Raw genomic sequence first — 21,497 nt, 5'->3', positions numbered from 1 at the left:
GATAGTATGTCCCCGACAAGCAACAGAGCTGTTGGTCAACATGTCCTATGATAATATGTCCCCGACAACAGAGCTGTTGGTCAACATGTCCTATGATAGCATGTCCCTGACAACAGAGCTGTTGGTCAACATGTCCTATGATAGTATGTCCCTGACAACAGAGCTGTTGGTCAACATGTCCTATGATAATATGTCCATGACAACAGAGCTGTTGGTCAACATGTCCTATGATAGTATGTCCCTGACAACAGAGCTGTTGGTCAACATGTCCTATGACAATATGTCCCTGACAACAGAGCTGTTGGTCAACATGTCCTATGATAGTATGTCCCCGACAACAGAGCTGTTGGTCAACATGTCCTATGATAGTATGTCCCCGACAACAGAGCTGTTGGTCAACATGTCCTATGATAATATGTCCCCGACAACAGAGCTGTTGGTCAACATGTCCTATGATAGCATGTCCCTGACAACAGAGCTGTTGGTCAACATGTCCTATGATAGTATGTCCCTGACAACAGAGCTGTTGGTCAACATGTCCTATGATAGTATGTCCCTGACAACAGAGCTGTTGGTCAACATGTCCTATGATAGTATGTCCCTGACAACAGAGCTGTTGGTCAACATGTCCTATGATAATATGTCCATGACAACAGAGCTGTTGGTCAACATGTCCTATGATAGTATGTCCCCATCAACAGAGCTGTTGGTCAACATGTCCTATGATAATATGTCCCCGACAACAGAGCTGTTGGTCAACATGTCCTATGATAGTATGTCCCTGACAACAGAGCTGTTGGTCAACATGTCCTATGATAATATGTCCATGACAACAGAGCTGTTGGTCTACATGTCCTATGATAGTATGTCCCTGACAACAGAGCTGTTGGTCAACATGTCCTTTGATAATATGTCCATGACAACAGAGCTGTTGGTCAACATGTCCTATGATAGTATGTCCCCGTCAACAGAGCTGTTGGTCAACATGTCCTATGATAATATGTCCCCGACAACAGAGCTGTTGGTCAACATGTCCTATGATAGTATGTCCCTGACAACAGAGCTGTTGGTCAACATGTCCTATGATAGTATGTCCCTGACAACAGAGCTGTTGGTCAACATGTCCTATGATAGTATGTCCCTGACAACAGAGCTGTTGGTCAACATGTCCTATGATAGTATGTCCCTGACAACAGAGCTGTTGGTCAACATGTCCTATGATAGTATGTCCCTGACAACAGAGCTGTTGGTCAACATGTCCTATGATAGTATGTCCCCGACAACAGAGCTGTTGGTCAACATGTCCTATGATAGTATGTCCCCGACAACAGAGCTGTTGGTCAACATGTCCTATGATAGTATGTCCCCGACAACAGAGCTGTTGGTCAACATGTCCTATGACAATATGTCCCTGACAACAGAGCTGTTGGTCAACATGTCCTATGATAGTATGTCCCTGACAACAGAGCTGTTGGTCAACATGTCCTATGATAGTATGTCCATGACAACAGAGCTGTTGGTCAACATGTCCTATGATAGTATGTCCCTGACAACAGAGCTGTTGGTCAACATGTCCTATGATAATATGTCACTGACAACAGAGCTGTTGGTCAACATGTCCTGTGATAGTATGTCCCTGACAACAGAGCTGTTGGTCAACATATACTATGATAATATGTCCCTGACAACAGAGCTGTTGGTCAACATGTCCTATGATAATATGTCCATGACAATAGAGGTGTTGGTCAACATGTCCTATGATAGTATGTCCATGACAACAGAGGTGAGACATCTGTTTACCAGGTCTATAGATAGGTAGTCCGGTCTGGTCCTATACTGTTGATGCTGTAGACATCTCTTCTATCCCTTAGTCTGGTCTGGTCCTATACTGTTGATGCTGTAGACATCTCTTCTATCCCTTAGTCCGTTCTGGTTCTATACTGTTGATGCTGTAGACATCTCTTCTATCCCTTAGTCTGGTCTGGTCCTATACTGTTGATGCTGTAGACAACTCTTATATCCCTTAGTCTGGTCCTGTACTGTTGATGCTGTAGACAACTCTTCTATCCCGTAGTCTGGTCTGGTCCTATACTGTTGATGCTGTAGACAACTCTTCTATCCCTTAGTCTGGTCTGGTCCTATACTGTTGATGCTGTAGACAACTCTTCTATCCCTTAGTCTGGTCCTGTACTGTTGATGCTGTAGACATCTCTTCTATCCCTTAGTCTGGTCTGGTCCTATACTGTTGATGCTGTAGACATCTCTTCTATCCCTTAGTCTGGTCTGGTCCTATACTGTTGATGCTGTAGACATCTCTTCTATCCCTTAGTCTGGTCTGGTCCTATACTGTTGATGCTGTAGACATCTCTTCTATCCCTTAGTCTGGTCTTGATCCTATACTGTTGATGCTGTAGACAACTCTTCTATCCCTTAGTCTGGTCTGGTCCTATACTGTTGATGCTGTAGACATCTCTTCTATCCCTTAGTCTGGTCTGGTCCTATACTGTTGATGCTGTAGACAACTCTTCTATCCCTTAGTCTGGTCTGGTCCTATACTGTTGATGCTGTAGACAACTTGTCTATCCCTTAGTCTGGTCTGGTCCTATACTGTTGATGCTGTAGACAAGTCTTCTATCCCTTAGTCTGGTCTGGTCCTATACTGTTGATGCTGTAGACAACTCTTCTATCCCTTCGTCTGGTCTGGTCCTATATGTTGATGCTGTAGACATCTCTTCTATCCCTTAGTCTGGTCTGGTCCTATACTGTTGATGCTGTAGACATCTCTTCTATCCCTTAGTCTGGTCTGGTCCTATACTGTTGATGCTGTAGACAACTCTTCTATCCCTTAGTCTGGTCTGGTCCTATACTGTTGATGCTGTAGACATCTCTTCTATCCCTTAGTCTGGTCTGGTCCTATACTGTTGATGCTGTAGACAACTCTTCTATCCCTTAGTCTGGTCCTGTACTGTTGATGCTGTAGACATCTCTTCTATCCCTTAGTCTGGTCTGGTCCTATACTGTTGATGCTGTAGACATCTCTTTTATCCCTTAGTCTGGTCTGGTCCTGTACTGTTGATGCTGTAGACAACTCTTATATCCCTTAGTCTGGTCCTGTACTGTTGATGCTGTAGACAACTCTTCTATCCCTTAGTCTGGTCTGGTCCTATACTGTTGATGCTGTAGACATCTCTTCTATCCCTTAGTCTGGTCTGGTCCTATACTGTTGATGCTGTAGACAACTCTTATATCCCTTAGTCTGGTCCTGTACTGTTGATGCTGTAGACAACTCTTCTATCCCTTAGTCTGGTCTGGTCCTATACTGTTGATGCTGTAGACATCTCTTCTATCCCTTAGTCTGGTCTGGTCCTGTACTGTTGATGCTGTAGACAACTCTTATATCCCTTAGTCTGGTCCTGTACTGTTGATGCTGTAGACAACTCTTCTATCCCTTAGTCTGGTCTGGTCCTGTACTGTTGATGCTGTAGACATCTCTTCTATCTCTTAGTCTAGTCTGGTCCTATACTGTTGATGCTGAGGGAATGTCAAGAGTGTGCAAAGCTGTCATCAAGGCAAAGGGTGGCTACTTTGAAATTCCAAGATGGAGGAAAATCTATCCTGAAGGACCTCATGGATCCTAAGATAAATGTGTTCTGCATGAGGAAAGATGCCTACGTACAAAGATTCAAATCTCGAGGTCTAACAGGGCAGCGGATATGAGGATGTAAGTGAAAGTGCTTATAACAGCGCCACCTACAGGCCAATCGGTGCCATTCTTTTAGACCCACTTACTCATGGCTTCTAATTTCTGTGACCCAAATTAAAAAAAACAGTTACCGATCTATGCTTGAGTTGTTTGACTATGTCAAGAAAATAACAATTAAGAGAATAACAATATGTTTCACAGCTTCTCTGTCAACCTCTAATATCACCTGGTGTGTGTTAACCTCTAATAACACCTGCTGTGTGTTGTAGTGTCTCTGTCAACCTCTAACAACACCTGGTGTGTGTTGTAGTGTCTCTGTCAACCTCTAATAACACCTGGTGTGTGTTGTAGTGTCTATCAACCTCTAATAACACCTGGTGTGTGTTATAGTGTCTCTGTCAACCTCTAATAACACCTGGTGTGTGTTGTAGTGTCTCTGTCAACTTCTAATAACACCTGGTGTGTGGTGTAGGTTCTCTGTCAACCTCTAATATCACCTGGTGTGTGTTGTAGGTTCTCTGTCAACCTCTAATATCACCTGGTGTGTGTTGTAGTGTCTCTGTCAACCTCTAATAACACCTGGTGTGTTGTATTGGACCATGGCCTTATATAGTGTATGTGAACCCTGCTGTACCCTTCCCTCCCTCATCTCCTTGTGTACTTAGTTATTATGGGATATTAGTCTGTTGTACAGGATGGAGACGGGGCCTGTTGTATTATGGGATATTAGTCTGTTGTATTATGGGATATTAGTCTGTTGTATTATGGGATATTAGTCTGTTGTATTATGGGATATTAGTCTGTTGTATTATGGGATATTAGTCTGTTGTATTATGGGATATTAGTCTGTTGTATTATGGGATATTAGTCTGTTGTATTATGGGATATTAGTCTGTTGTATTATGGGATATTAGTCTGTTGTACAGGATGGAGACGGGGCCTGTTGTATTTGTAGTTTTATTGCTTTAGTGTTTGTTGTTGTTTACTTGTTGTCTCATCCCCTGGTGGGGCAGTAACCCTGGCAACATGCAATTACATGAGAGAAGGCAGGAGACCCAGCAGCCAGCTAGGTTGAGAACGTACGCAGTGAAGCAGTCACCACATCGCCTGTCTGTGTTTAGCCATTGTGTGTGTGTGTATATATGTGTGTGTGTGTATATGTGTGTGTGTATATATGTGTGTGTATATATGTGTGTGTGTATATGTGTGTATGTTTATATGTGTGTGTGTGTATGTGTATATGTGTGTATGTGTATATGTATGTGTGTATATGTATGTGTGTATATGTGTGCGTGTATATGCCTGTGTGTGTGTGTGCGTGTATCCCTGTGTGTGTGTGTGTGTATATGCCTGTGTGTGTGTGCGTGTGTGTATATGCCTGTGTGTGTGTGTGTGTGTGCGTGTGTGTGTGTATGCCTGTGTGTGTGTATGCCTGTGTGTGTGTGTGTGTGTGTGTGTATATGCCTGTGTGTGTGTGTCTATATGCCTGTGTGTGTGCGCGCGCTTACTGGCTGGGAACCCGTCACGCTCCACCTCACACACCAAAGCGCTTTATGAAATCTGAAGCAAACATTTAGCACAGCGATCCCCCCCCCCTCTCTTCTCCGATGTTAATCCCCCTCTCTCTCTGTCCGCTCACCAGGCTGGAAAAGGGACAACGAGGCAGGTTTCTGGTTGTGTGTAAATGTCTTCTCCATATGGAGAGGGGGGGTGTCACTGCTGGAGAGAGAGAGGCTTGTTTACAGTGTAGAACAGAATAGAGGCGTCATACAGAGTATAGAACAGAGTATAGAACAGAGTAGAGGCATCATACAGAGTATAGAGCAGAGTAGAGGCGTCATACAGAGTGTAGAGCAGAGTAGAGGCGTCATACAGAGTGTAGAGCAGAGTAGAGGCGTCATACAGAGTGTAGAGCAGAGTAGAGGCGTCATACAGAGTGTAGAGCAGAGTAGAGGCGTCAGAGTGTAGAGCAGAGTAGAGGCGTCAGAGTGTAGAGCAGAGTAGAGGCGTCATACAGAGTGTAGAGCAGAGTAGAGGCGTCATACAGAGTGTAGAGCAGAGTAGAGGCGTCATACAGAGTGTAGAGCTGAGTAGAGGCGTCATACAGAGGGTAGAACAGAGTAGAGGCGTAATACAGAGTGTAGAGCAGAGTAGAGGCGTAATACAGAGTGTAGAGCAGAGTAGAGGCGTCATACAGAGTGTAGAGCAGAGTAGAGGCGTCATACAGAGTGTAGAGCAGAGTAGAGGCGTCATACAGAGTGTAGAGCAGAGTAGAGGCGTCATACAGAGTGTAGAGCAGAGTAGAGGCGTCATACAGAGTGTAGAGCAGAGTAGAGGCGTCATACAGAGTGTAGAGCAGAGTAGAGCGTCATACAGAGTGTACAGCAGAGTAGAGAGTGTAGAGCAGAGTAGAGGCGTCATACAGAGTGTAGAGCAGAGTAGAGGCGTCATACAGAGTGTAGAGCAGAGTAGAGGCGTCATACAGAGTGTAGAGCAGAGGAGAGGCGTCATACAGAGTGTAGAGCAGAGCAGATACAGAGTGTAGAACAGAGTGTAGAACAGAATAGAGGCGTCCTACAGAGTGTAGAACAGAATAGAGGCATCCTACAGAGTGTAGAATAGAGGCATCCTACAGAGTGTAGAATAGAGGCATCCTACAGAGTGTAGAATAGAGGCATCCTACAGAGTGTAGAATAGAGGCATCCTACAGAGTGTAGAATAGAGGCATCCTACAGAGTGTAGAATAGAGGCATCCTACAGAGTGTAGAATAGAGGCATCCTACAGAGTGTAGAATAGAGGCATCATACAGAGTGTAGAATAGAGGCATCATACAGAGTGTAGAATAGAGGCATCATACAGAGTGTAGAACAGAATAGATGCGTCAGAGTGTAGAACGGAATAGAGGCGTCGTACAGAGTGTAGAACGGAATAGAGGCGTCGGACAGAGTGTAGGACGGAATAGAGGCGTCGTACAGAGTGTAGAACAGAATAGAGGTAGTATATATGGATAGTATATAGCATTTGTAGTACACTATTTAGGGAAGAGGTTGCCATTTGTAGTGCACTATTTAGGGAAGGCTGTCATTTGTAGTGCAGTATTTAGGGAACAGGTTGCCATTTGTAGTGCACTATTTAGGGAACAGGTTGCCATTTGTAGTGCACTATTTAGGGAACAGGTTGCCATTTGTAGTGCACTATTTAGGGAACAGGTTGCCATTTGTAGTGCACTATTTAGGGAACAGGTGGCCATTTGTAGTGCACTATTTAGGGAACAGGTTGCCATTTGTAGTGCACTATTTAGGGAACAGGTTGCCATTTGTAGTGCACTATTTAGGGAACAGGTTGCCATTTGTAGTGCACTATTTAGGGAACATGTTGCCATTTGTAGTGCACTATTTAGGGAAGAGGTTGCCATTTGTAGTGCACTATTTAGGGAAGAGGTTACCATTTGTCGTGCACTATTTAGGGAAGAGGTTGCCATTTGTAGTGCACTATTTAGGGTAAATGCTGCCATTTGTAGAGCACTATTTAGGGAAGAGGTTACCATTTGTAGTGCACTATTTAGCGTAAAAGCTGCCATTTGTAGAGGACTATTTAGGGTAAATGCTGCCATTTGTAGAGCACTATTTAGGGAACAGGTTGCCATTTGCAGTGCACTATTTAAGGAAGAGGTTGCCATTTGTAATGCACTATTTAGGGAAGTGGTTGCCATTTGTAGTGCACTATTTAAGGAAGGTTGCCATTTGTAGTGCACTATTTAAGGAAGAGGTTGCCATTTGTAGTGGACTATTTAGGGAAGAGGCTGCCATTAGAGGTACCACGCAGGCCCAGACAAAGACTCCCTGAGAGGGACAGAGACATGGTCTACCCCATCATCCTCAGCCAGGCAAGAAGAGATGAAGAGGAGGATGAGGAGGAGGAGGAGTGTCCTAGAGACGTCATCAGGATAGGTGAGCAGAGAACAGGACTGGTTTCTACCTCTGACTGACCCTGGCCACTTATTCTGTTTTTAGTCCAATGTCATTCCTGGAGAGCGGAGTGAACACAGGTCTGAGAGGCAGAAGTGTGTGTTATAACTGTGTGTTATAACTGTTTATGTGTGTTATAACTGTGTGTTATAACTGTTTATGTGTGTTATAACTGTGTGTTATAACTGTGTTTATGTGTGTTATAACTGTGTGTTATAACTGCGTTTTTAACAGAACACACTATAGTGAACACAGGTCTGAGAGGCAGAAGTGTGTGTAATAACTGTGTTTATGTGTGTTATAACTGTTTGTGTGTTATAACTGTGTGTTATAAATGTGTTTATGTGTGTTATAACTGTTTATGTGTTTTATAACACAAAGTTATAACACAGTTATAACTGTTTATGTGTGTTATAACACAGGTCCTGTGTGGCTCAGTGTGTGGCTCAGTGTGGCTCAGTCGGTAGAGCATGGCGCTTGCAACGCCAAGCGTCGTGGGTTCGATTCCCGCTGGGGCCACCCATATGTAAAAGTAGTTGCCCCAGCCGACTTGTAAGTCGCTTTGGACAAAAGCGTCTGCTAAATGGGATATATTATTATTAGTAGTGCACTATTTAGGGAAGATGCTGCCATTTGTAGTGCACTATTTAGGGAAGATGCTGCCATTAGTAGTGCACTATTTAGGGAAGATGCTGCAGCTTGTAGTGCACTATTTAGGGAAGATGCTGCAGCTTGTAGTGCACTATTTAGGGAAGATGCTGCAGCTTGTAGTGCACTATTTAGGGAAGAGGCTGCCATTTGTAGTGCACTATTTAAGGAAGAGGTTGCCATTTGTAATGCACTATTTAGGGAAGTGGTTGCCATTTGTAGTGCACTATTTAAGGAAGGTTGCCATTTGTAGTGCACTATTTAAGGAAGAGGTTGCCATTTGTAGTGGACTATTTAGGGAAGAGGCTGCCATTAGTAGTGCACTATTTAGGGAAGATGCTGCCATTTGTAGTGCACTATTTAGGGAAGATGCTGCCATTAGTAGTGCACTATTTAGGGAAGATGCTGCAGCTTGTAGTGCACTATTTAGGGAAGATGCTGCAGCTTGTAGTGCACTATTTAGGGAAGATGCTGCAGCTTGTAGTGCACTATTTAGGGAAGAGGTTGCCATTTGTAATGCACTATTTAGGGAAGTGGTTGCCATTTGTAGTGCACTATTTAAGGAAGGTTGCCATTTGTAGTGCACTATTTAAGGAAGAGGTTGCCATTTGTAGTGGACTATTTAGGGAAGAGGCTGCCATTAGTAGTGCACTATTTAGGGAAGATGCTGCCATTTGTAGTGCACTATTTAGGGAAGATGCTGCCATTAGTAGTGCACTATTTAGGGAAGATGCTGCCATTTGTAGTGCACTATTTAGGGAAGATGCTGCCATTAGTAGTGCACTATTTAGGGAAGATGCTGCAGCTTGTAGTGCACTATTTAGGGAAGATGCTGCAGCTTGTAGTGCACTATTTAGGGAAGATGCTGCAGCTTGTAGTGCACTATTTAGGGAAGAGGTTGCCATTTGTAATGCACTATTTAGGGAAGTGGTTGCCATTTGTAGTGCACTATTTAAGGAAGGTTGCCATTTGTAGTGCACTATTTAGGGAAGAGGCTGCCATTTGTTGTGCACTATTTAGGGAAGAGGCTGCCATTTGTAGTGCACTATTTAGGGAAAGAGGCTGCCATTTGTAGTGCACTATTTAGGGAAAGAGGCTGCCATTTGTAGTGCACTATTTAGGGAAGAGGCTGCCATTTGTAGTGCACTATTTAGGGAAAGAGGCTGCCATTTGTAGTGCACTATTTAGGAAAAGAGGCTGCCATTTGTAGTGCACTATTTAGGGAAAGAGGCTGCCATTTGTAGTGCACTATTTAGGGAAAGAGTCTGCCATTTTTAGTGCACTATTTAGGGAAAGAGGCTGCCATTTGTAGTACACTATTTAGGGAACGAGGCTGCCATTTGTAGTGCACTATTTAGGGAAAGAGGCTGCCATTTGTAGTGCACTATTTAGGGAAAGAGGCTGCCATTTGTAGTGCACTATTTAGGGAAAGAGGCTGCCATTTGTAGTGCACTATTTAGGGAAAGAGGCTGCCATTTGTAGTGCACTATTTAGGGAAGAGGCTGTCATTTGTAGTGCACTATTTAGGGAAAGAGGCTGCCATTTGTAGTGCACTATTTAGGGAAGAGGTTGCCATTTGTAGTGCACTATTTAGGGAAGAGGCTGCCATTTGTAGTGCACTATTTAGGGAAGAGGTTGCCATTTGTAGTGCACTATTTAGGGAAGAGGCTGCCATTTGTAGTGCACTATTTAGGGAAGAGGCTGCCATTTGTAGTGCACTATTTAGGGAACGAGGCAGCCATTTGTAGTACACTATTTAGGGAAGAGGTTGCCATTTGTAGTACACTATTTAGGGAAAGAGGCTGCCATTTGTAGTACACTATTTAGGGAAAGAGGCTGCCATTTGTAGTACACTATTTAGGGAAAGAGGCTGCCATTTGTAGTGCACTATTTAGGGAAAGAGGCTGCCATTTGTAGTGCACTATTTAGGGAAAGAGGCTGCCATTTGTAGTGCACTATTTAGGGAAAGAGGCTGCCAATTGTAGTGCACTATTTAGTGAAAGAGGCTGCCAATTGTAGTGCACTATTTAGGGAAAGAGGCTGCCATTTGTAGTGCACTATTTAGGGAAAGAGGCTGCCATTTGTAGTGCACTATTTAGGGAAAGAGGCTGCCATTTGTAGTGCACTATTTAGGGAAAGAGGCTGCCATTTGTAGTGCACTATTTAGGGAAAGAGGCTGCCATTTGTAGTGCACTATTTAGGGAAGAGGCAGCCTGAGTCATTCCCTCAGTCTCTGAGGCGTCTTCCTGAGCTGCTGCTGGTATCACCCATCTCTCACACACACAGTCCTCTCTGTGTTTAACTAAATTACCAGGGTGTGAACGATTCATCTCCGAAGCGGGAACACTTGTCTTATTGATTTACAAACAGAGTATCACACTATCGTTTCCTTCAGATCAGCACTGCTGTGCTCTCTGTTTGCGTTCCGAATGGTACCCTACTCCCTATTTCACATTATGGGTGTGTTCCGAATGGTACCCTACTCCCTATTTCACAGTATGTTTGTGTCCTGAATGGTACCCTACTACTTATTTCACAGTATGGTTGTGTCCCGAATGGTACCCTACTACTTATTTCGTGCACTACTTCTTTATTAATTTTTAATTTACTCCCTTTTTCGTGGTATCCAATTGCTACTATCTCGTCTCATCGCTACAACTCCCGTACGGGCTCGGGAGAGACGAAGGTCGAAAGTCCTCCGATACACAACCCAACTGTGCGTCACCCCACGGACCTCCCGGTTGCAACAGAGCCTGGGCGCGAACCCAGAGTCTCTGGTGGAACTGCAGTACAGTGCCCTTAATCACTGCGCCACCCGGGAGGCCCGTAATGACCCCCCCCTCTCCTCCACTCTCCTCTGTCTCCAGGTAATGACCCCCCCCTCCTCCACTCTCCTCTGTCTCCAGGTAATGACCCCCCCTCTCCTCTACTCTCCTCCACTCTCCTCTGTCTCCAGGTAATGACCCCCCCCTCCTCCACTCTCCTCTGTCTCCAGGTAATGACCCCCCCTCTCCTCTACTCTCCTCCACTCTCCTCTGTCTCCAGGTAATGACCCTCCACTCTCCTCTGTCTCCAGGTAATGACCCCCCCCTCCTCCACTCTCCTCTGTCTCCAGGTAATGACCCCCCCTCTCCTCTACTCTCCTCCACTCTCCTCTGTCTCCAGGTAATGACCCTCCACTCTCCTCTGTCTCCAGGTAATGACCCTCCACTCTCCTCTGTCTCCAGGTAATGACCCCCCCCCTCTCCTCCACTCTCCTCTGTATCCAGGTAATGACCCTCCACTCTCCTCTGTCTCCAGGTAATGACCCCCCCCCCTCTCCTCCACTCTCCTCTGTATCCAGGTAATGACCCTCCACTCTCCTCTGTCTCCAGGTAATGACCCTCCACTCTCCTCTGTCTCCAGGTAATGACCCTCCACTCTCCTCTGTCTCCAGGTAATGACCCCCCTCTCCTCCACTCTCCTCTGTATCCAGGTAATGACCCCCCCCCCTCTCCTCCACTCTCCTCTGTATCCAGGTAATGACCCCCCCCTCTCCTCCACTCTCCTCTGTCTCCAGGTAATGACCCTCCACTCGCCTCTGTCTCCAGGTAATGACCCTCCACTCTCCTCTGTCTCCAGGTAATGACCCTCCACTCTCCTCTGTCTCCAGGTAATGACCCTCCACTCTCCTCTGTCTCCAGGTAATGACCCTCCACTCTCCTCTGTCTCCAGGTAATGACCCCCCCTCTCCTCTACTCTCCTCCACTCTCCTCTGTCTCCAGGTAATGACCCTCCACTCTCCTCTGTCTCCAGGTAATGACCCTCCACTCTCCTCTGTCTCCAGGTAATGACCCTCCACTCTCCTCTGTCTCCAGGTAATGACCCTCCACTCTCCTCTGTCTCCAGGTAATGACCCTCCACTCTCCTCTGTCTCCAGGTAATGACCCTCCACTCTCCTCTGTCTCCAGGTAATGACCCTCCACTCTCCTCTGTCTCCAGGTAATGACCCTCCACTCTCCTCTGTCTCCAGGTAATGACCCTCCACTCTCCTCTGTCTCCAGGTAATGACCCTCCACTCTCCTCTGTCTCCAGGTAATGACCCCCCACTCTCCTCCACTCTCCTCTGTCTCCAGGTAATGACCCCCCCCCTCTCCTCCACTCTCCTCTGTCTCCAGGTAATGACCCCCCCCTCTCCTCCACTCTCCTCTGTCTCCAGGTAATGACCCTCCACTCTCCTCTGTCTCCAGGTAATGACCCTCCACTCTCCTCTGTCTCCAGGTAATGACCCTCCACTCTCCTCTGTCTCCAGGTAATGACCTCCCCCCTCTCCTCCACTCTCCTCTGTCTCCAGGTAATGACTCCCCCTCTCCTCCACTCTCCTCTGTCTCCAGGTAATGACCCTCCACTCTCCTCCACTCTCCTCTGTCTCCAGGTAATGACCTCCCCCCTCTCCTCCACTCTCCTCTGTCTCCAGGTAATGACTCCCCCTCTCCTCCACTCTCCTCTGTCTCCAGGTAATGACCCTCCACTCTCCTCTGTCTCCAGGTAATGACCCTCCACTCTCCTCTGTCTCCAGGTAATGACTCCCCCTCTCCTCCACTCTCCTCTACTCTCCTCTGTCTCCAGGTAATGACCCTCCACTCTCCTCTGTCTCCAGGTAATGACCCTCCACTCTCCTCTGTCTCCAGGTAATGACCCTCCACTCTCCTCTGTCTCCAGGTAATGACCCTCCACTCTCCTCTGTCTCCAGGTAATGACCCTCCACTCTCCTCTGTCTCCAGGTAATGACTCCCCCTCTCCTCCACTCTCCTCTGTCTCCAGGTAATGACTCCCCCTCTCCTCCACTCTCCTCTGTCTCCAGGTAATGACTCCCCCTCTCCTCCACTCTCCTCTGTCTCCAGGTAATGACCCCCCCCCACTCTCCTCTGTCTCCAGGTAATGACCTCCCCCTCTCCTCCACTCTCCTCTGTCTCCAGGTAATGACTCCCCCTCTCCTCCACTCTCCTCTGTCTCCAGGTAATGACCCCCCCACTCTCCTCTGTCTCCAGGTAATGACCTCCCCCCTCTCCTCCACTCTCCTCTGTCTCCAGGTAATGACTCCCCCTCTCCTCCACTCTCCTCTGTCTCCAGGTAATGACCCCCCCCACTCTCCTCTGTCTCCAGGTAATGACCCTCCACTCTCCTCTGTCTCCAGGTAATGACCCTCCACTCTCCTCTGTCTCCAGGTAATGACCCCCCCCCTCTCCTCCACTCTCCTCTGTCTCCAGGTAATGACCCCCCCCCTCTCCTCCACTCTCCTCTGTATCCAGGTAATGACCTCCCCCTCTCCTCCACTCTCCTCTGTCTCCAGGTAATGACCTCCCCCCTCTCCTCCACTCTCCTCTGTATCCAGGTAATGACCTCCCCACTCTCCTCTGTCTCCAGGTAATGACCCCCCTCTCCTCCCCTCTCCTCTGTCTCCAGGTAATGACCCCCCCTCTCCTCCACTCTCCTCTGTATCCAGGTAATGACCTCCCCCTCTCCTCCACTCTCCTCTGTCTCCAGGTAATGACCTCCCCCCTCTCCTCCACTCTCCTCTGTCTCCAGGTAATGACCTCCCCCTCTCCTCCACTCTCCTCTGTCTCCAGGTAATGACCCCCCTCTCCTCCACTCTCCTCTGTCTCCAGGTAATGCCCCCCCCTCTCCTCCACTCTCCTCTGTCTCCAGGTAATGACCCCCCCTCTCCTCCACTCTCCTCTGTCTCCAGGTAATGACACCTGGTGCTTCCTGATTTAATTCTTGCTTGTAAGCAGGAATCAGGAGGATATAGTTGTGTTCGGCTTTACCAAATGGAGAGCGAGGGAGAGCTTTGTACGTGTCTCTGTGTGTGGAGTAAAGTTGATATAGATTTTTTCTCCCCTCTGGTTGCACATTTAACATGTTGATAGAAATTAGGATCTGTGTAATCTGAAGGAAATATGTGTCTCTAATATGGTCATACATTGGGCAGGAGTGTTAGGAAGTGCAGCTCAGTTTCCACCTCATTTTGTGGGCAGTGGGCACATAGTCTGTCTTCTCTTGAGAGCCATGTCTGCCTACGGCGGCCTTTCTCAATAGCAAGGCTATGCTCACTGAGTCTGTACATAGTCAAAGCTTTCCTTAAGTTTGCGTCAGTCACATTGATCAGGTATTCTGCCACTGTGTACTCTCTCTCTTTAGTGCCAAATAGCATTCTAGTTTGCTCTGTTTTTCTGTAAATTCTTTCCAATATGTCAAGTAAATTATCTTTTTGTTTTCTCATGATTTGGTTAGATCTAATTGTGTTGCTGTCCAATACCAGCTTGCTTAGGGGGCTCTTCTCCAGGTTAATTTCTCTGTAGGTCTCTCTCTCTCTTCCCCCTGACTCTTTCTCTCTGTCTGTGCTCTGTGTGTCAAGTAATGGACAATGTAGGCTACTAACATTAAGCAGTTGACAGGTACATCACGGCGAAACGAGCGGGCTAGAGGCAGACAGAGCAGAGGACAACGAGCGGGCTAGAGGCAGACAGAGCAGAGGACAACGAGCGGGCTAGAGGCAGACAGAGCAAAGGACAACGTGCGGGCTAGCGGCAGACAGAGCAGATGACAACGAGCGGGCTAGCGGCAGACAGAGCAGAGGACGGCTAGCGGGCTAGCGGCAGACAGAGCAGAGGACGGCTAGCGGGCTAGCGGCAGACAGAGCAGAGGACGGCTAGCGGGCTAGCGGCAGACAGAGCAGAGGAAAACGAGCGGGGCTAGCGTCAGACAGAGCAGAGGACAACGAGCGGGCCAGAGGCAGACAGAGGACAACGAGCGGGCTAGCGTCAGACAGAGCAGAGGACAACGAGCGGGGCTAGCGTCAGACAGCAGAGGACCACGAGCGGGCTAGCGGCAGACAGAGCAGATGACAACGAGCGGGCTAGCGGCAGACAGAGCAGAGGACGGCTAGCGGGCTAGCGGCAGACAGAGCAGAGGACGGCTAGCGGGCTAGCGGCAGACAGAGCAGAGGAAAACGAGCGGGGCTAGCGTCAGACAGCAGAGGACAACGAGCGGGCCAGCGGCAGACAGCAGAGGACCACGAGCGGGCTAGCGGCAGACAGCAGAGGACCACGAGCGGGCTAGCGGCAGACAGCAGAGGACCACGAGCGGGCTAGCGGCAGACAGCAGAGGACCACGAGCGGGCTAGCGGCAGACAGCAGAGGACCACGAGCGGGCTAGCGGCAGACAGCAGAGGACCACGAGCGGGCTAGCGGCAGACAGCAGAGGACCACGAGCGGGCTAGCGGCAGACAGCAGAGGACCACGAGCGGGCTAGCGGCAGACAGCAGAGGACCACGAGCGGGCTAGCGGCAGACAGCAGAGGACCACGAGCGGGCTAGCGGCAGACAGCAGAGGACCACGAGCGGGCTAGCGGCAGACAGCAGAGGACCACGAGCGGGCTAGCGGCAGACAGCAGAGGACCACGAGCGGGCTAGCGGCAGACAGCAGAGGACCACGAGCGGGCTAGCGGCAGACAGCAGAGGACCACGAGCGGGCTAGCGGCAGACAGCAGAGGACCACGAGCGGGCTAGCGGCAGACAGCAGAGGACCACGAGCGGGCTAGCGGCAGACAGCAGAGGACCACGAGCGGGCTAGCGGCAGACAGCAGAGGACCACGAGCGGGCTAGCGGCAGACAGCAGAGGACCACGAGCGGGCTAGCGGCAGACAGCAGAGGACCACGAGCGGGCTAGCGGCAGACAGCAGAGGACCACGAGCGGGCTAGCGGCAGACAGCAGAGGACCACGAGCGGGCTAGCGGCAGACAGAGCAGAGGACCACGAGCGGGCTAGCGGCAGACAGCAGAGGACCACGAGCGGGCTAGCGGCAGACAGCAGAGGACCACGAGCGGGCTAGCGGCAGACAGCAGAGGACCACGAGCGGGCTAGCGGCAGACAGCAGAGGACCACGAGCGGGCTAGCGGCAGACAGCAGAGGACCACGAGCGGGCTAGCGGCAGACAGCAGAGGACCACGAGCGGGCTAGCGGCAGACAGCAGAGGACCACGAGCGGGCTAGCGGCAGACAGCAGAGGACCACGAGCGGGCTAGCGGCAGACAGCAGAGGACCACGAGCGGGCTAGCGGCAGACAGCAGAGGACCACGAGCGGGCTAGCGGCAGACAGCAGAGGACCACGAGCGGGCTAGCGGCAGACAGCAGAGGACCACGAGCGGGCTAGCGGCAGACAGCAGAGGACCACGAGCGGGCTAGCGGCAGACAGCAGAGGACCACGAGCGGGCTAGCGGCAGACAGCAGAGGACCACGAGCGGGCTAGCGGCAGACAGCAGAGGACCACGAGCGGGCTAGCGGCAGACAGCAGAGGACCACGAGCGGGCTAGCGGCAGACAGCAGAGGACCACGAGCGGGCTAGCGGCAGACAGCAGAGGACCACGAGCGGGCTAGCGGCAGACAGCAGAGGACCACGAGCGGGCTAGCGGCAGACAGCAGAGGACCACGAGCGGGCTAGCGGCAGACAGCAGAGGACCACGAGCGGGCTAGCGGCAGACAGCAGAGGACCACGAGCGGGCTAGCGGCAGACAGCAGAGGACCACGAGCGGGCTAGCGGCAGACAGCAGAGGACCACGAGCGGGCTAGCGGCAGACAGCAGAGGACCACGAGCGGGCTAGCGGCAGACAGCAGAGGACCACGAGCGGGCTAGCGGCAGACAGCAGAGGACCACGAGCGGGCTAGCGGCAGACAGCAGAGGACCACGAGCGGGCTAGCGGCAGACAGCAGAGGACCACGAGCGGGCTAGCGGCAGACAGCAGAGGACCACGAGCGGGCTAGCGGCAGACAGCAGAGGACCACGAGCGGGCTAGCGGCAGACAGCAGAGGACCACGAGCGGGCTAGCGGCAGACAGCAGAGGACCACGAGCGGGCTAGCGGCAGACAGCAGAGGACCACGAGCGGGCTAGCGGCAGACAGCAGAGGACCACGAGCGGGCTAGCGGCAGACAGCAGAGGACCACGAGCGGGCTAGCGGCAGACAGCAGAGGACCACGAGCGGGCTAGCGGCAGACAGCAGAGGACCACGAGCGGGCTAGCGGCAGACAGCAGAGGACCACGAGCGGGCTAGCGGCAGACAGCAGAGGACCACGAGCGGGCTAGCGGCAGACAGCAGAGGACCACGAGCGGGCTAGCGGCAGACAGCAGAGGACCACGAGCGGGCTAGCGGCAGACAGCAGAGGACCACGAGCGGGCTAGCGGCAGACAGCAGAGGACCACGAGCGGGCTAGCGGCAGACAGCAGAGGACCACGAGCGGGCTAGCGGCAGACAGCAGAGGACCACGAGCGGGCTAGCGGCAGACAGCAGAGGACCACGAGCGGGCTAGCGGCAGACAGCAGAGGACCACGAGCGGGCTAGCGGCAGGCAGAGCGGAGGACAACGAGCGGGCTAGAGGCAGGCAGAGCGGAGGACAACGAGCGGGCTAGAGGCAGGCAGAGCGGAGGACAACGAGCGGGCTAGAGGCAGGCAGAGCGGAGGACAACGAGCGGGCTAGAGGCAGGCAGAGCGGAGGACAACGAGCGGGCTAGATGCAGGCAGAGCGGAGGACAACGAGCGGGCTAGAGGCAGGCAGAGCGGAGGACAACGAGCGGGCTAGAGGCAGGCAGAGCGGAGGACAACGAGCGGGCTAGAGGCAGGCAGAGCGGAGGACAACGAGCGGGCTAGAGGCAGGCAGAGCGGAGGACAACGAGCGGGCTAGAGGCAGGCAGAGCGGAGGACAACGAGCGGGCTAGAGGCAGGCAGAGCGGAGGACAACGAGCGGGCTAGAGGAAGGCAGAGCGGAGGACAACGAGCGGGCTAGAGGCAGGCAGAGCGGAGGACAACGAGCGGGCTAGAGGCAGGCAGAGCGGAGGACAACGAGCGGGCTAGCGGCAGACAGAGCGGAGGACAACGAGCGGGCTAGCGGCAGACAGAGCAGAGGACAACGAGCGGGCTAGCGGCAGACAGAGAGGACAACGAGCGGGCTAGAGGCAGACAGAGCAGAGGACAACGAGCGGGCTAGCGGCAGACAGATCAGAGGACAACGAGCGGGCTAGAGGCAGACAGAGCAGAGGACAACGAGCGGGCTAGAGGCAGACAGAGCAGAGGACAACGAGCGGGCTAGCGGCAGACAGATCAGAGGACAACGAGCGGGCTAGCGGCAGACAGATCAGAGGACAACGAGCGGGTTAGAGGCAGACAGATCAGAGGACAACGAGCGGGCTAGCGGCAGACAGAGCAGAGGACAGGAGTAACGGTTGCAGTCATTGGCAGCACGTGAATAAGGTCCACCTTCTACCCCTCTCACTGTTTCTCCCTCTACCGCTCGCTCGCGTTCCCATTCTCTCTCTCTCTCTCTGTATCTCTCTCTCTCCTTGTCCTCTCATTCTCAGTGTAATCAGTTTCCCTCTGTGAAGAAAGACCAAGAGAAAGCAAGCAGGACACCTTTTTTTTTTGTACAGCTTGTTTGTGCCTCTGATCTGACCACAATGAAATCCTGGCAGCTGACTAGAGTGGTGGGAGATGTCCTTCAGGTAGGAACACTTGCAGTGAAACAGAGAAACGGGAATGAGTGTAGCGAGGGAGAGGAGGAGAGGAATTTAACATGCAAACATGGAATGCTTTCAGTGCAGCAGTGTGGCTGTTTTCAGCATGGACTGATCACCCATCTCTCTCTCTGTCTCTCGCTGTTTCTCTGTTTCTCTGTTTCTCTGTTTCTCTGTTTCTCTGTTTCTCTGTTTCTCTGTTTCTCTGTCTCTCTGTCTCTCTGTCTCTCTGTCTCTCTGTCTCTCTGTCTCTCTCTCTCTCTGTCTCTGTCTCTCTCTCTCGCTGTCTATCTCTCTCTCTCTCTCTCTCTCGCTGTTCCTCTCTCTGTCATGCTCTCTCTCTTTCTGTCTCTCTCATGCTCTCTCATGCTCTCTCTCATGCTCTCTCTCATGCTCTCTTTCTGTCTCTGTCTCTGTCTCTCTCTCTCTCTCTCTCTCTCTCTCTCTCATGCTCTCGCTCTCTCTCTGTCTCTCGCTCTTTCTCTCTCTCGCTCTCTCTCTGTCTCTCTCTCTGTCTCTCTCTCTGTCTCTCTCTCTGTCTCTCGCTGTTTCTCTCGCTGTTTCTCTCTCTCTCTCTCTCTGTCTCTCTGTTTCTCTCTCTGTCTCTCTCTCTGTCTCTCTCTCTGTCTCTCTCTCTGTCTCTCTCGCTGTTTCTCTCGCTGTTTCTCTCGCTGTTTCTCTCTCTCTCTCTCTCTCATGCTCTCTCTTTCTGTCTCTCGCTCTTTCTGTCTCTCACTCTGTCTCTCTCATGCTCTCTTTCATGCTCTCTTTCTGTCTCTTGATCTCTGTCTCTCTCTCTCTCTCTCATGCTCTCGCTCTCTCTCTGTCTCTCGCTCTTTCTCTCTCTCGCTCTCTCTCTCTCTCACTGGCTCTCTTCCTCCTTTTCCCACTGAAGGTATGTTTTATTTCCAGTTATAATCTGTTTTGCTGTGTGTGTGTGTGTTGCCTGAAGAGCAGAAGCCCACCTGAACCAGTGATGGAATGACTGGGAAGATGAACTACTTTGACAGGTGTAGACTGTGTTCAGCACAGCATTCTGACTCTCCTCTCCTGCTGCACGGTAAACGGTTAGACCTCGTTAAAATGTTGTTCCCCGGTGTCGCCCCATTCGTTTAGGCGTTACCATCATCCTCTCTTCTTCCGTTGATGAAATGACCTTTCCGTTGATAAATGGTGTCTTATCCTGAGTTGAAGACGTGCACTATGGGGAGTAATGACTATTCTAACAGGAAGTGAGAGTTTAGTATCCAGCTGACAGGGGTCTAATAATAAAGTGTAGAGACCAGAGCTGGTCTTATGAAACACACTGATTAGACTCTATGAAGAGTACTGTGATTTAGGCTTCATGGAGGATACTGTGTTAGATTAGGCTTTATGAAGGATACTGCGTTAGATTAGGCTTTATAAAGGATACTGTGTTAGATTAGGCTTCATGAAGGATACTGCGTTAGATTAGGCTTTATGAAGGATACTGTGTTAGATTAGGCTTCATGAAGGATACTGCGTTAGATTAGGCTTCATGGAGGATACTGCGTTAGATTAGGCTTTATGAAGGATACTGTTAGATTAGGCTTTATGAAGGATACTGCATTAGATTAGGCTTCATGAAGGATACTCCGTTAGGCTTTATGAAGGATACTGTGTTAGATTAGGCTTTATGAAGGATACTGCGTTAGATTAGGCTTCATGAAGGATACTGCGTTAGATTAGGCTTCATGAAGGATACTCCGTTAGGCTTTATGAAGGATACTGTGTTAGATTAGGCTTCATGAAGGATACTCCGTTAGGCTTTATGAAGGATACTGCGTTAGGCTTTATGAAGGATACTGCGTTAGATTAGGCTTTATGAAGGATACTGCGTTAGGCTTTATGGAGGATACTGCGTTAGATTAGGCTTCATGGAGGATACTGCGTTAGATTAGGCTTCATGAAGGATACTGCGTTAGGCTTTATGGAGGATACTGCGTTAGATTAGGCTTCATGAAGGATACTGCGTTAGATTAGGCTTTATGAAGGATACTGTGTTAGGCTTTATGGAGGATACTGCGTTAGATTAGGCTTCATGAAGGATACTGCGTTAGGCTTTATGGAGGATACTGCGTTAGATTAGGCTTCATGAAGGATACTGCGTTAGATTAGGCTTTATGAAGGATACTGTGTTAGATTAGGCTTTATGGAGGATACTGCGTTAGATTAGGCTTTATGAAGGATACTGTGTTAGGCTTTATGGAGGATACTGCGTTAGGCTTTACGGAGGATACTGCGTTAGATTAGGCTTCATGAAGGATACTGTGTTAGATTAGGCTTTATGGAGGATACTGTGTTAGATTAGGCTTTATGGAGGATACTGTGTTAGATTAGGCTTTATGGAGGATACTGTGTTAGATTAGGCTTTATGAAGGATACTGCGTTAGATTAGGCTTTATGGAGGATACTGCGTTAGACTAGGCTTTATGAAGGATACTGTGTTAGATTAGGCTTCATGAAGGATACTGTGTTAGGCTTTTTGAAGGATACTGCGTTAGATTAGGCTTTATGAAGGATACTGCGTTAGATTAGGCTTTATGAAGGATACTGTGTTAGGCTTTATGAAGGATACTGCGTTAGATTAGGCTTTATGAAGGATACTGCGTTAG

The sequence above is a fragment of the Oncorhynchus masou genome, chromosome 14, assembly GCF_036934945.1.
Source record: "Oncorhynchus masou masou isolate Uvic2021 chromosome 14, UVic_Omas_1.1, whole genome shotgun sequence".
NCBI lineage: Eukaryota > Metazoa > Chordata > Actinopteri > Salmoniformes > Salmonidae > Oncorhynchus > Oncorhynchus masou.
The sequence above is the reverse complement of the archived record's forward strand: the minus strand, read 5'-3'. Positions refer to the sequence as shown.